Source organism: Chrysemys picta, chromosome 20 (genome assembly GCF_011386835.1).
Source record: "Chrysemys picta bellii isolate R12L10 chromosome 20, ASM1138683v2, whole genome shotgun sequence".
Classification (NCBI taxonomy): domain Eukaryota; kingdom Metazoa; phylum Chordata; order Testudines; family Emydidae; genus Chrysemys; species Chrysemys picta.
In genome coordinates this window covers 7,052,151-7,066,537 of record NC_088810.1, presented here as the reverse complement: position 1 = coordinate 7,066,537, position 14,387 = coordinate 7,052,151, and the positions used below count along the sequence as shown (strand labels likewise).

General features: G+C 48.2%; 2 long non-coding RNA genes across 2 annotated transcripts in view; both read left to right on the top strand.

The window, feature by feature from the left end:
- LOC135976848 (uncharacterized) overlaps positions 1–14,387 on the top strand; it is a 1,653,704-nt gene that overhangs the window by 41,926 nt on the left and 1,597,391 nt on the right. The window lies entirely within an intron of this gene.
- LOC135976849 (uncharacterized) overlaps positions 1–14,387 on the top strand; it is a 98,056-nt gene that overhangs the window by 2,948 nt on the left and 80,721 nt on the right. Inside the window, exon 3 of the long non-coding RNA XR_010594140.1 lies at positions 68–91. This is a non-coding gene — a long non-coding RNA (uncharacterized LOC135976849). The remainder of the gene's footprint in view (positions 1–67; positions 92–14,387) is intronic.

The window sequence follows — 14,387 nt, the reverse complement described above, 5'->3', positions numbered from 1 at the left end:
CAGCCTCATTCCAATGACACAGGAAGTCAATGGAAACAAATAACTTTCTTGTTTTTTTTCCCTAAAGAGTTTTCTGATGAAAAGATCTGTGGTGAGTATCTCAAGTTCTCTCTCTTGGAGAATCTCTTTCATTATCTTGGCAGCTCTCATAATGGGAATTGAGACTGGAGCCATTTGAGTTAAAGGAGGCACCCTTAGTATATATCACGGTACAACCTCAGTGAAAGGAAAAAAGTGCCCCCCTCTCTTGCTGCTGCCCACCAGCCCTGACACAGAAGGGTCCCCCACCGAGCAGCATCTGCGAATGGCACGAAACTGTTTGTTTCAGCTGCTGCCTTCAGTCCATGCCAAGGAGTAACAACTAGCGAGCAGAAACAAAGCTTTACCTTTTAGTTTATGAGGGGTCATTTTCCTGCTTGTCTGGTAGTTAGAGAGGGGATGGGTGAGTGCCAGGCTCAAATTCATGTTAATAACAGAGAACACCACTAGCACAATTCACAGATTTTGTTCATACATTTTAAGGCCTAAGGCCAGAAGGGACCATTCCATTCAGCTAGTCTGACCTCCTGCATAATACAGTCCAGGGAATTTCATCCAGTCATTCCTGTAACAAGCCCATGATTTCTAGATGAGCTAGGGCACACCTTAAAGAAAGATATCCTGTGTAGAGTCCTCACCAGCGCCTACATGTTTTAAGACTGTAAGTTGCGTTTTCAAAAGTGAGGTTCACTTTGGTACTTCATATCCCCAGACTTTCACCAGGACTCAGACTCCTAAGTGCCTACGTCAATTTTGAATGTGGGACTTGGACTCACTTTGGGAAACCCTGCTGAAGGGAAGATGTGTGCAGAGGTCCCTAGGTAAAGGGGACAAACTAGCTGAGTCAGGGCAGGCTGAGCCAAGAAGCAGAGGGTTATTTCTAGATCGAGGCTCCCGGGAGATGTTGCTTAGCAGGGGTAGGACTCACAGGCAAAGGGGCCTGAAGTGTGGAACACTGTGGGGAGCCCTCTCGCAGAAGACCTGAACTGAGGGCTGTGGGAGAAGAGAGGTTAGAAGGATGGAGAATCACCAGAGATGTGGAGGCCCTACAATAGGGGCCCAAAAGAACTGGGGAACAGTGTGGTTGTTGCCTCTCAGGAGCAAAGGTGCCAATTCCGTGGGTGTTCTGGGGCTTCCATTAGCCAAACCTGGAAGAATGTACCGCGTAGCAGCACTGGCTTTGTGACATGCTTCCTCTCCACAATCACTTTTCCTGATCTCACAGCAGCCACTTCACCACCAGGTTCATGCCCCACAGATCAGGAGTAGGGCAGAGGGCTACTCTCAACATCACTGGGCTGCCCCCTTCAAGCACACACGGCTTCTTCCCCTTCCCTCCTGTCACCCTCTATATTGAATGCAATGCTGGGAAGTGCAATGCTGTCTCATTGAAACAGCATCCCCATGGCAGACAGAGTAAACCCTCCCACTGTGTGTAAATACTGACACACTGGCAGGGATCTGAGGAGTGTGGGAACCAGCGCATAAATCCCAGTGGTAGCTCAAATCCCCCAAAGAAAGTTTTAATTTCTAAAATAACCCTTCCCTTTAACAAATCCAAGAGCTCAGTTCCAGCCCTCCCAAATCTCCCCTTGCCCTCTCCTTCCTCATTTCTCCATCCAATGCCATCAATAGCAGTTTGGAAAGGACACTGCTGTACAACGCACAATACTGTCAGTGAAATGCGGTCTGCCACACACAGCTGTACGGGGCTAGAAAGGGATTAAACTCCTTCAGAGAGTGGGGGAGGGCTCTTGTCTGATTCCCTGTGGGTTTCTGGGACCATAATGACCGTTTGCCATCTCTCCCCAGGACTAAGAATCATGAATTAATAACTCAAACGCTGACGAAACCGGATTGGCTGACTTCGATGACGACACCTGCCATTACGCTTCCTGTGCTGCCGCTTCACAACTCTCCCACCAATCAAATGCTGACTGAAAATCATGAATCATACTGAATGGGCCTCTAGCTGATTACTGTGACAGTCCTTGATTTTTTATGCTTTTTGCTGTAACAGGGAGCGGAGGGACACTGAGCTCTGTCCCGCAGCTGCCCTGGGGGATGGCGAGCGCTTTGCAAAAAATAAAATAAATACAAATGCACAAAAATGTTCAGTAACTGTTGTTTTTTTCACTTTTTAGTAAATTAAATTTCTTTCCAGGCTGGCATAGGATTTGCTCCACTGTAAACGCTGACACTATTGTTAGTCAATTCCCAACTCTTTGTAGGCAATGATTACTGTATGGGGGGAAAGACACTCTGTTCTCCAGTATTGCTCCCTCTCCCTCAGTGAGGAAACCGGGACAGCAGCAGCACTGGGGAAAATGACTAATGGAGTGACACACAAACCCAGAAGAGCAGGAGGGAAGAGTATCTGTAAACTGAGCTACAGAACCACACTACCAGGGCTGTGAGTGAGAGAATATGTGGCAAGTTTTCCTGTCAGGGTAGATGTTCCAGCACATAATCCCTAAAGTCTAGAGGTGCCTCCTTGCACTCCATAAAACGATCCTTTTCCAGAACAGTTACACTCTTTTGGCCTGAACATCAGACTAGACACCACTCCCATTAAATCAGCCCATAAACTGCACCTCAGTCTTGCTTCTTCAAAGGACACAGATTAGGGATAAATTCATATGAAGGTTTAATTTGTTCTAAGTTATTTCGGGCTTCAGCACCTTTCACTGGCTTCTCAGCCTCATCCAGCCCAGCTCCCTACGTCCGGACTGTCACCCTCTATCCTTCATGTCACACACAATATCTCTTCCCCAAAAGACACTGGGGTTGGGCTTTGCAAAGAATCCTAAAGCAGTTAGGGGAGCTGGATACCTAACTTCCTTCGGTCTGTCTGCAAATCCCAACCTAGGGAACAGAATAATAGTTTGCAAAGCAGATGGGAGCAGGGCTGCTCTTTTTGATCACTCCACTCACAACATGTCGACCGCTGCTGGAAATAAAAGTGGCAGCTCTTCCTGAACCCCTCTCCACATTCGCATGACTCTACTGGATTGGGACTGCAAAAGCAGCCACTTCCACACAACCTGTTAGGAAGCTGTCAAAGCTTTGATCCGGTGCCCCATCAGACTGCTGTGAGGGGACCCAGTCACTGGTTTCCACATCTTTCAAGCCTCCAGAGTCTGAACAGACAGGAGCGAGAGACTGGCCCTGTCTTGGGGTCCTTATGCACACGCCCAGGGTGCTGATCTATCTAGCACCCCCTCCTGAGAGTTGCAAACAGGGTCCAACCACCCCGTTGCTAGAATCAGTGCGGAGTCCTCTGACTCCCCCGTAGCTTAAACTCACCCTCTTCCAAAATCCCACCGAAGATAGGAGCCTTCCAGTTTAACTCTCCCAGGGGGGCCATGATAAGGTGAAACATGTAACATGGAGAGTCAGACTTTGCATGGGATTCTAAAATACTATTGCACTTTACTTAAGCACAAGAAATACACAGAGAGAGCAGATCATATAGAAACCCACAAACATCCTAAACACAATGCCCCTCACTCTGGCTCACCCTTCCCTTGGGAATCCTTTGGGGACCCATGCCTACCCTGTGCGGCTGTGTGCCCTCTAGCAGCAGGACAACATACAGGTATATTAGTCAGCAACTGACTTTGCAGAAACAAATAGAACTCTTTCAGCTCTGGCGTGATTTCAGATGTAGCTAGCCAGGGTTCAGTCCCCCCGATGGCTCCTTCCCAGGCGAGTTTTGTCAGAAGAGATGGTCCATATGAGGATTTGAGCTGCAATGGAACTCGGAAAGTTGGGACGAGCTTTCGCAGCCAGGGCAGCTTTTAGCTCATGGTGATGAGGGTCTGATCACCATTATTAGACATTGTGGCTCTCTGCTCCCTCTAGTGGTGGCTGATTGTTGGTGACACTCCATGTATTTGTGATTTATACCTACAAGGCATCTTCACACAAACAGGGCATTTTAAAGTGCCCTTTATATCAGGCCAACATTTTCCAAAAGTAACTAGTGATTCTGGGAAGCCCAAATTGACATGCCTTCAAAGAGAGCTGATTTTCACAGGTTGGATGCTCTGCAAAAGGCATTTTGAGTTGTGCCCCCAAAATCACTAGTCACTTCTGAAAATACATTTAAATAATGATAAAACAAATGCCCAAAGAAAAATCTCCGGGTGCCTCATCTCACCCATATCAATTATTTAAGGTAACAACACAGCCCTATTAGTCCCTCCCCAGAAAAGTACCTTCAACCTTCCCCACAGCAGTTCCCTGTTTGTAACAACCCCAGGCATCAGCAGATAGAGGTGCAGCAATCCATTTTCCTCCGCACAGCGTGACCTCACATGTACGATGCATGCGAAGTCATGAGACATTGAGAATGCCATTTTGCTCTATGATGTGGCATCCTTCACACAGCAGGACCCTGCACATACCACACGTATGAGGTCATGCGGCATGGAAGATGCCATTTAGTAGAGCAAATTGGCATCGTCTATGAGGCGTGATGTCGCATGCAACATACATGTGAGTCATGCTGTGCTGAGGATGCCATTTTGCTCTCCAAAATCTTAGAATCATAGGACTGGAAGGGACCTCGAGAGGTCATCTAGTCCAGTCCTCTGCACGCACCGCAGGACGAAGTATTATCTAGACCTTCCCTGACAGGTGTTTGTCCAACCTGCTCTTAAAAATCCGCAATGATGTAGATTCCACCACCTCCCTAGGCAATTTATTCCAGTGCTTAATCACCCTGACAGTTAGGAAGCTTTTCCGAATGTCCAACCTAAACCTCCCTTGCTGCAATTTAAACCCATTGCTTCTTTTCCTAGCCTCAGAGATTAAGAACAATTTTTCTCCTTCCTCCTTGTAACAACCTTTTATGCACTTGAGCACTGTTATCATGTCCCCTCTCAGGCTTCTCTTTTCCAGACTAAACAAACCCAGTTTTTTCAGTCTTCCCTCATAGGTCATGTTTTCTAAACCTTTAATCATTTTTGTTGCACTTTTCTGGACTTTTTCCAATTTGTCCACATCTTTCCTGAAATGTGGCGCCCAGAACTGGACACAATACTCCAGTTGAGGCCTAATCAGAGCAAAGTAGAGCGGAAGAATCACTTCTCATGTCTTTCTTAAAACACTCCTGCTAATAAATCCCAGAATGATGTTCGCTTTTTTTGCAACAGTGTTACACTCTTGACTCATATTATCTGGCTTTCTATGAGTTGGAAATGCAGGTCACAGCCTCTGAAAATGCACAGCAGGATCTGGGTAGAGGCATCCATGGTTATGTTCTCTGTCTGGGTACCGGCGCAGGTGGAGGAGACAGGAGCAGTGTTGGCACTGGCGATGCAGTCCTTCCTAACCATAGCGATTATATTACGTCTCCTCCCACAAACTCCCTCTCAAACACCTCTGTTCTCTAGTTCCCCGTGGTTGCTTAGCCTCTGGCTTTTAAGGCCTTCTGTCCTAGGTCAGCCCTACCCCCTCGTTAATCACACAAGGGGAGCGTGATCACAAGGCTGATTGAAGCTGATCAAGGATGATCCAGGGAAAAAAGCTCAAACAGTCCTCAGATACACAATCCCAACTGACCCTGTAACTTAAATAACCCGAAAGAGAAAGAGAAATACGAACAGCCAAACAACCTGACTCACCCCAAGATGAGTACTCGCCCATTGTTCGTTCAGCAGGGAGATCACCTCACCCTGTCAAACTCCCCTGTTTGCGATCCCCAGCTGGCTAGTATTAATGTATTTCTCCTGAAAACATCCCCATGAGGTAGGGACGTGCTGCTACCCTCATTTTGTGAATGGCAAACAGAGAGCCTATGTGATTTGCCCAAGGTCACACAAGAGCTCTGTAGCAGAGCAAAGAATTCAACTCCTGGTGAGGGCCCTAACCACTGGACAAGGCTTCCTGTCTAAGGGCCTTAGAATGGGAATGAGTTTAGCTCAGTTGGTAAAACATCAGACTTTTAATCTGAAAGTCCATGGTTCAAGTCCCTGGGCAGGGTTAGGAGGGATCATTTCTCCTGTGGTATCCTTCAAGAGGCAGCCCTTCAGTACTCCTTGATATAAAGGGGGGAGGGATAGCTCAGTGGTTTGAGCATTGGCCTGCTAAACCCAGGGTTATGAGTTCAATCCTTGAGGGGGCCATTTAGGGATCTGGGGCAAAAATCTGTCTGGGGATTGGTCCTGCTTTGAGCAGGGGTTGGACTAGATGACCTGCTGAGGTCCCTTCCAACCCTGATTCTATGTCACCATTAGTCTCAAAAGGACCTTAAATTGTATCTTTATTGCAGGGTTAACTTGAGTTATGAACATGCAAGTTACACCTCTCGACTTGTCACGCTGTAATATCCCCCTCCCACCACTATATCCACACTGACGCTGCACTCACCCCTGTGTGACGCTAGGGCTGCTGGGGGCACATCTCAGGGTTCTTTGACCTGTAGTAACCTGCTCTTTGGATATCTTCCTAGTGAATTGTGGAATAACTTGTCTGTCCCTTCTTGGCACACCAGGGGAACCGTGGGAAGGTGCTGGAGGATGAGCAGTACTTGAGTAGCCTGCGTCTCTACAGAGACGTCATGTTAGCAGCTGGCGAGTTGCACTAACTCTAGCTTTAGCCTATATCTCATGACAGGCCAGCCAGCTCCAATGAAAAGCTCACTACACTCAAGGTAAGGGTATTTGTGTGTGGTCTGGACTTGAGTTGGGGCAACACTCAAGTGATAATTCAAGTTAGCTTTGCAGTGAAGACAAGCCCATGTAACTGTAATACAAGAACAAGAGGTTATTCAATGAAATTGAATGGAGGCAAATTCAAAATGGAACCAAAGTTCACATAATGTGTAATAACGAGGTCTCTCAAGCGATTAAAAAAGTTAATCACAAATAATTGCACTGTTAAACAATAACAGAATACCATTTATTTAAATATTTTGGAGGTGTTCCACATTTTCAAATATATTTGTTGGTGTCACTAGGCATCACCCTAGGTAACTCGGGTGGTTGGAAGACCTGAGAGTCGATGAAGCCCGCCCCTGCTCTAGGCCAAAGTGAATCAAAGCCCCTGCATGTTAAACTTTACTAACCTGACAGGCCAGCAGCTGGGAAGCAGTAGTGATAAGGGAAACCTACATGCTTCTAGCTAGAGGACAAGATTACTTGCAGAAAGAAACAGTGAGAACAAGCTGCACTGCCAAGATCGTGTAATGTAACCAGAGGGAGAAAGGGGGAGAGGTGCGAATGGAGGAGGAGGGGTGAGAAAGGGCGGGGGAAGAAGGTAAAGGCTTAGCTGCAAAATGTATAAAAGATAAAGGTTGCTTATGTTGGTGTGCTTGATCTGAGACGTGCCTGTCTCCTTGCACCACTTTGGGATCCCAAATGAACTTTGATTGCTTCTCCACCCTGGTGTGCTCATTGGCGCGAAGCACACCGGGCAACGGACCCAACTGTTGCTGTCCTCGGGCACTCTGTGCCGGCAACTGTTTTGGCACCCAACGTGGGGCTCGAGGCTGAAATTTAGCCTTGCCCGACCCCTCTCGGAGGCCGACGGATTGCGGCGACGACCGACGCCTAGCGCGCACCGGTGACTTCATCGGGGGCCTCGGCGAAGATGTGGTTTGGTCGACCCCAGAGGGCACAACCGTGCAACGCGCTCGAGTAGTGGAGAAGCAGCTGCGGGCGACGGTGAAGAACCGGTCCCATGGATAGGGTGACAGTGCATAACCGGTCCCTTGGATAAGGTAGGAACAGTCCAGTGGTGTGGACTTTTACCTGTTTTGACCTGGGGACGCCCAGTTTCTCCCTAGGGTATGGGGCAGCGACAGAGTACTGGGGCAAGGTGTACGCCCTTAGAATGCATTCTGGTGAATTGGAAAGTGTTTGAATCGGATCCGTTGACTAAAAGTAGTTTAAAAAGGTTCTGTACAGTAGATTGGCCTTAGTACCAGCTAGAGGACCAGGAAAGGTGGCCACTGGAAGGATCACTTAATTATAACACGATCCTTCAATTACTTCTGTTTTGTCAGCAAACGGGTAAATGGAATGAACATATGTATGTACAAGTATCAGAGGGGTAGCCATGTTAGTCTGAATCTGTAAAAAGCAACAGAGGGTCCTGTGGCACCTTTAAGACTAACAGAAGTATTGGGAGCGTAAGCTTTAGTGGGTAAGAACCTCACTTCTTCAGATGCAAGTAATGGTAACTTACCCACGAAAGCTTATGCTCCCAATACTTCTGTTAGTCTTAAAGATGCCACAGGACCCTCTGTTGATATGTATGTACAGTTGTTTATGTTGCTAAGAGATAGGTCAGATATTTTGCAAAAGTGTAATTTGACTCCGACAGGTTCGGTAGTAGCTACTGTTAGTCCCCAGAACCCCCCCACCCCAGAGCTGTAATGGCAGGTCCAGTGTCCCCTTCGGCTATCACACTCACGCCATATAAAGACAAGGTGTCTCAGGTCCCAGAGATTGCCCCTTCGGTGAAATTTTATCTGTTGATCACCGAGACCGTGGTGTCCAGACATGGCTCAGATAGGAATCAGGCCACTACTATGCAGGTCTATACGCATGTGCCTTTTAACCCAGTGGACCTAGCAGCCTTTAAGGCACAGGCAGGGGAATTCTCAACGAATCCAAGCAAGTTTATCTCGGTCTTCGAGGGGTGCCTGGCTAGCTATAAGCCTGACTGGGATAACTGTAATATCCTCATGAGGACCCTGCTGTTGAGGAGAAGGAAGGGAAAAAAAACTGGGATTGGGAGCTTATGAACAATATCAAGCCAATTTGGCAGAGACCATTTAAGGAGGTCAAAGAAGATGAAATAACGCTCACCTTACCCCCCGAGAAAGCGTGGATAATGACCCTTGCAATTGAGCCCTCAGCCATGCAAGCCCCAGAGTGGAGCCAGTGGGAGGACAAAAGGAGGGTTAAAAAGCAGCTTTGCTGGACAGTGTTGGCCCAGGGATTTAAAAATTCCCCCACTCTTTTTGGCCAGGCCCTGGCCAGAGACTTGGAGGAGTGGGACAATGAGGACAAGGTCCTCCTCCTGCAATATGTGGATGACTTGTTAATTGCTGCTGTGGGTCTAATCCCTTACCTTAAAGCCACTGTGAGCCTCCTGATCTTTGTTGGACTCCGAGGATATCGGGTAGCACAAAGTAAGGCTCAGATCGCCCTCCCAGAAGTACTGTACTTAGGGTTTCACATAAGGCAGGGGGAGCGTCAGCTTTCAATCGAAAGGAAGGAAGCTAGCTGTCAAATTCCTATCCCAAGCAATCGTAAATGGCTCAGGGCATTTCTGCGCATGGCAGGCTTCTGCAGAATATGGATCCCAGAGTTTGGACTGTAGGCTAAACCCTTGTACGAATGCGTTAAGGGAGCGGATCACGACGCCTTTCACTGGTCCTCAGAAGCTGACAAGGCATTTAAGGTTCTAAAAAGGAAAGTTATTGGACACCAGAGGTTGTACTGAGTGGAATCCTCAAAAGTGGGTGTGCTTGTCCTGGTTTGTTGCTCCAAAGCTCTGTATAGAAGTTATTTTATTGGAAGCGTGTATAATGGCAATGTGTATGTGTTCATTGTTGGGAAAAGGTGTATGAGTGAAAAGTGCAAGTTTCCTTTGTAGGTTAAAAGAAGCCAAGAAAGGGAGAAGGAAAAAGAACAGAAAGAGTTAACTGGAAAATATAGCTAGCAAGCTCAGTCCAAAGATAAGATGCTGGCCCCATCCAAGGACATTGTTCACAGCTAAGACTTGGCTGACAACCGAGGAAAGGGGGGCCTGAATGTGCCCAAGCAACTATGAGATCTGCAAAATACTGCCAGGCATTAATGAAATGTGTTAGGTTTCTTTTCTCACAGATAAAAGAAGTGCTCACCAAAGACCCTAGCAGCCCTGGGTCTGCCGGACCTCACTAAGCCGTTCCAACTGTATGTGAATGAAAGAAAAGGGGTGGCCCTGGGAGTGCTTACTCAGTTATTAGGCACCTGGAAATGTCCCGTGGCATATTTCTCTAAACAACTGGATCAAGTTGCCAAGAGGTGGTCAGCATGTTTACGGGCGGTCGCAGCAACTGCCCTAGTGCTTGGGGAAGCTGAGAAACTGACACTGGGGGGAATTGTGCAAGTGTATACTCCCCATGTGGTCCAAGCCCTGCTGGATACTAAGGGTGCTCTCTGGCTCACACAGGCTTGGGTAGCTGGGTATCAGGCTAAACTGTTAGAAAATCCTGAAGTTACCCTACAGTCCTGTCCCTCCCTTAAACCAGCCACCCTGTTACCGGAGCAGGAACACGACTGTTTGGAGGTCATAGATGCCCAATACTCCAGCCGCCTGGATTTAAAAGATCAACCCCTCCCGAATGCTGATTATGAGTGGTACACCGATGGCAGTAGTACTGTTACAAATGGACAAAGGAGGGATGGCTCCGCTCCATAGAAGGAAAAATCCTCCTACCAAAGAATCCAATACGGCTAGTGCTACAGAAACTACATCAGACCACCCACGCTGGCAGAGAGGCTTCCCTACGGTGGCCTGATGCTTTGCCCCTTGTTTTGCTCTGAGTTCGCGCTCTCCCTAAGGGCAGATTAGGGCTTAGTCCCTTCGAGATTATGTTTGGAAGGACATGGCCTATGAACGGTACACCGGTTCTGGCAGGGGAGTGGGAGGTAGGCTGTGGCTTTTTGTCTCAGTATATGTGCTCTGTCTGCTGTTCTCTGTTCTCTCCACAGGTATACCAGAGATTTGCAGCCTCTCCCGCTGGATGCCCCGTTCACTCCCTGCAACCTGGTGACTCCGTTCTCATTCGGACCTGGGAGGATGAGCCTCTCCTAGAGAAGTGTAAGGGACCCTAGACCATCCTGCTGGTCTCCCACACAGCAGCAAAGGTCAAGGGACACAAGAACTGGATTCATCACTCCCGTCTGAAGGCAGTGCCCACTCCTGAATGGAGGACCATCCGGCCTTCGGAAAAGACTGCCAACGATGACCTGGGACTTAAACTGTTATTCAAAAGACAATAAGGTCTACTGGGAATACCCTGTGACCTCTTTGGACAGCCATAGCACACTCCCCGCAAAAACTCTGAGCATTGGTTTTGTTTATTTTCACAGGGCCGGCCTAACCTGGTGGCCTGGTCCCTTTTGTTTTTAGTCTGCCTGCTATTGGTAATTGTTATTTTGTGGGTATTTGGGGAATTGTAATTGTTAGACCCCAGGGTCACCTGCCCAAAATGAAATCAGGTCCAGGGTCTGCCACTGTGTTACTCTTTGCCATAGGGGCACTCCTCTCATTGACTCCCATTTCCCCCCAGGCACATGCGGGATGGAAAGGAATCCCTAAAATCTTAGAAACAAATACGTATGAGGCCCTGAAGGTTTGCTTTGCCCAAGAGTTTAACCTCTCTAACTGCTGGGTATGCTCTCAAATCCCGCACCATGCAGCAGGGTTACCTTGGAGGGTAGTCCCCCAAAATTGGTTAGATATCTGTTGGAGATGGTTCAGTAGGGGAAGAAATACTTCGGGTACGCCGCTGTTACAAAACTTTACCACTGAATCCCAGTATTCATTAAGGGACGATCCCTGGAAGCCACAGGCCAATTCAATGCATATCCCTTCCCCTATTAGGCTGCGGTCAGTGGCCCCCGGGTTGGTGTGCTATCAACAGTTCAAGTCCAGCCATCACACCTGGTTTGCTGGGAATAGCACCTGTCAGTATTATTTATCCCCTAACAGTGACGCTTCCACCCCTGTCTATGTTAATGGCAAATCTGACTCTACCTCCCGGTTCAGACCTTTTAATGACAGACAAACAGGTGGAGTAGCAGTTATAATGGCTTGGTAGGGAATGTCCACTCCTTTTACATTTGCGGTACCTCCGCCTATAAGTGGCTACCGCATCGGTGGTATGGAAGCTGCTATCTAGGATATCTTGCCACTCCCCTTTGTGTCCTCCCTAAACTGCCCCCTGGCTGCCCCAGACAGCATAGATCTTTGTATGCCACCCCAGAGCCCATTACGGAAGGAGACAGGTTGGGTATGATCCACCTCCCATCCTATGGGGTGGGATGGCTAACCCAATTTTATCATAGACTCTCTGTGTTTCTCACCAAGTATGCCAATGAGACCTTAGCCATAGAGAAGAGCCTTAACTCAGAGCTTTACCAGCTCCGGTTGCTGTCCCTGCAAAACAGACAGGCCTTAGATTATGTTTTAGCCTCCCAGGGCAGAGTGTGTGCCCTTATTGGGAGTGAATGTTGTACTTATGTCCCGGAAAACTCACAGGACATTAACAAGCATGTCCTGTCAGCCGAACACGCTTTTGAGCAGTGGAAGGCCCAGGAAAGGGAACCCACAGTTTTCTATTCTCTTTGGAGTTGGTTGCCTGACCTAGGAGGACTGGGGGGTAGCCTTGTGCGTCTCCTTCTCACAGGTGTGGTACTGTGCCTGGTCACCCTCCTCCTGATGGCTTGTTTTAAGATGCTCTTCCGTAAGCTTTGTGCCCCCCGTTCCCCAAAAATCCCGGCATACCCTCTCATTGAGAACCCCAGCTCCATGGCACTCAATTGTATCTTGTCCGTAGAATATGAGAAAACTCAGCCAAAAGCTTGTTGAGTATTCTCAAAGGAAGGAGTTGTTGGTAGGATGGGAGGGGGGGTGGTCTGAAAGGCAGGTGGTCTGAGTGGTCTGCTAGACCCCCCCCAAAGTGGGGTAAAATGAGGGTTGCCAATTTTGGTTGAACGTATTCCTGGAGGTCTCATCACATGACATAATCTTTCATTAAAGCTTAATCTTCAATTCCAGGAGATATCCTGGAGGGTTGGGATCCCTAGAGAACCCAGGAGTACTGGCTCTCAGCCCCCCCTCCTCTGACCCATTACACCCCACTTCCCTCGCAGACCTGGTGCTGGAACCAAGATGACACGATGGAAAAGATTCTCGGAGGTGCTGCTCTCCCAGACTCCAGTGCTGTGGGGACTTGTCATTAGTTATATTACAGAGGTGCCCGGATAGACCCCAACAGATCAGGGTCCCATTGGGCAGGGTGCTGCCCAGACATAGTCCCTACCGCAGCTGAGGAAACATTTTGAAACAAAGAAATTCACTTCATTTCACGTCATTCCAAAATTTCTTTTTGAAATGTTGGTTGGACTTGGTTTTCTCTTGTCTGTATTTTTTCTGTTTGTTTTCTCTCAGCTCTGTCGGCTATTTCAGAACATGTCAGTAGCTGCGGGGCACAATATGCACTAGACTCCGAGATTCCAAGGCAGAAGGGACCATCATGATCATCTCTTCTGACCTCCTGTGTCACACAGGCCTGATTACGGCCCCCAAATAATCCCTAGAGCGGCTTTTTTAGAAAGACGTCCCATCTCCAACCCCCTTGGTAAGATATTCCAGTGATTCATTATTCTCACTATTAAAAACTCGGCCCCTTTCCCATCTGAATGTATCTAGCTTCATCTTCCAGCCATTGCATCATGTTACACCTTCTCTGAGAGACTGAAGAGCTCGTTATCAAACATCTAATTCTTCCAAGACTCCTCGGAAGCCACAACAGGTGCTTATAAACGACTCCGGGCATGTCACCATGGGACAGAGCAGAGCATGGGACGGATTCTATTCTGAGAACATGACACAGTAGCTGAAATGGTCCATTTATTTTACTTGATTTTGTTCCTAAAATCCATCAGACCAGCTTCTGCTCAGTGCTGCTCGGACACCCGGTCTCTCCTGTCGCTTGGAGAGGCTGCACTCTGTTCTCAGCGTGCCAGCTCGCTCCACACTTGTTTGGGGACGGCTCTCCAAGCTGGGTACCACCCATCCAGCTCACAGTGCAGATCATAGAATCATAGACTCAGAGAAGATTAGGGTTGGAAGGGACCTCAGGAGATCACCTAGGACAACCCCCTGCTCAAAGCAGGACCAATCCCAACTAAATCATCCCAGCCAGGGCTTTGTCAAGCCGGGTCTTAAAAGCCTCTAAGGAAGGAGATTCCACCACCTCCCTAGGTAACCCATCCCAGTGCTTCACCACCCTCCGAGTGAAATAGTGTTTCTTAATATACAACCTAGACCTCCCCCCCTGCAACTTGAGACCATTGCTCCTTGTTCTGTCATCTGCCACCACTGAGAACAGCCGAGCTCCATTCCCTTTGGACCCCGCCTTCAGGCTGCTATCAAATCCCCCCTCACTCTTCTCTTCTGCTAAACAACTCCAGTTCCCTCAGCCTTTCCTCATAAGTCATGTGCCCAGCCCCTAATCATTTTCGCTGCCCTCCGCAGGACTTTCTCCAATGTATTCACATCTCTTCTGTAGTGGGGGCCCCAAACTGGACACAATACCCCATATGTGGCCTCACCAT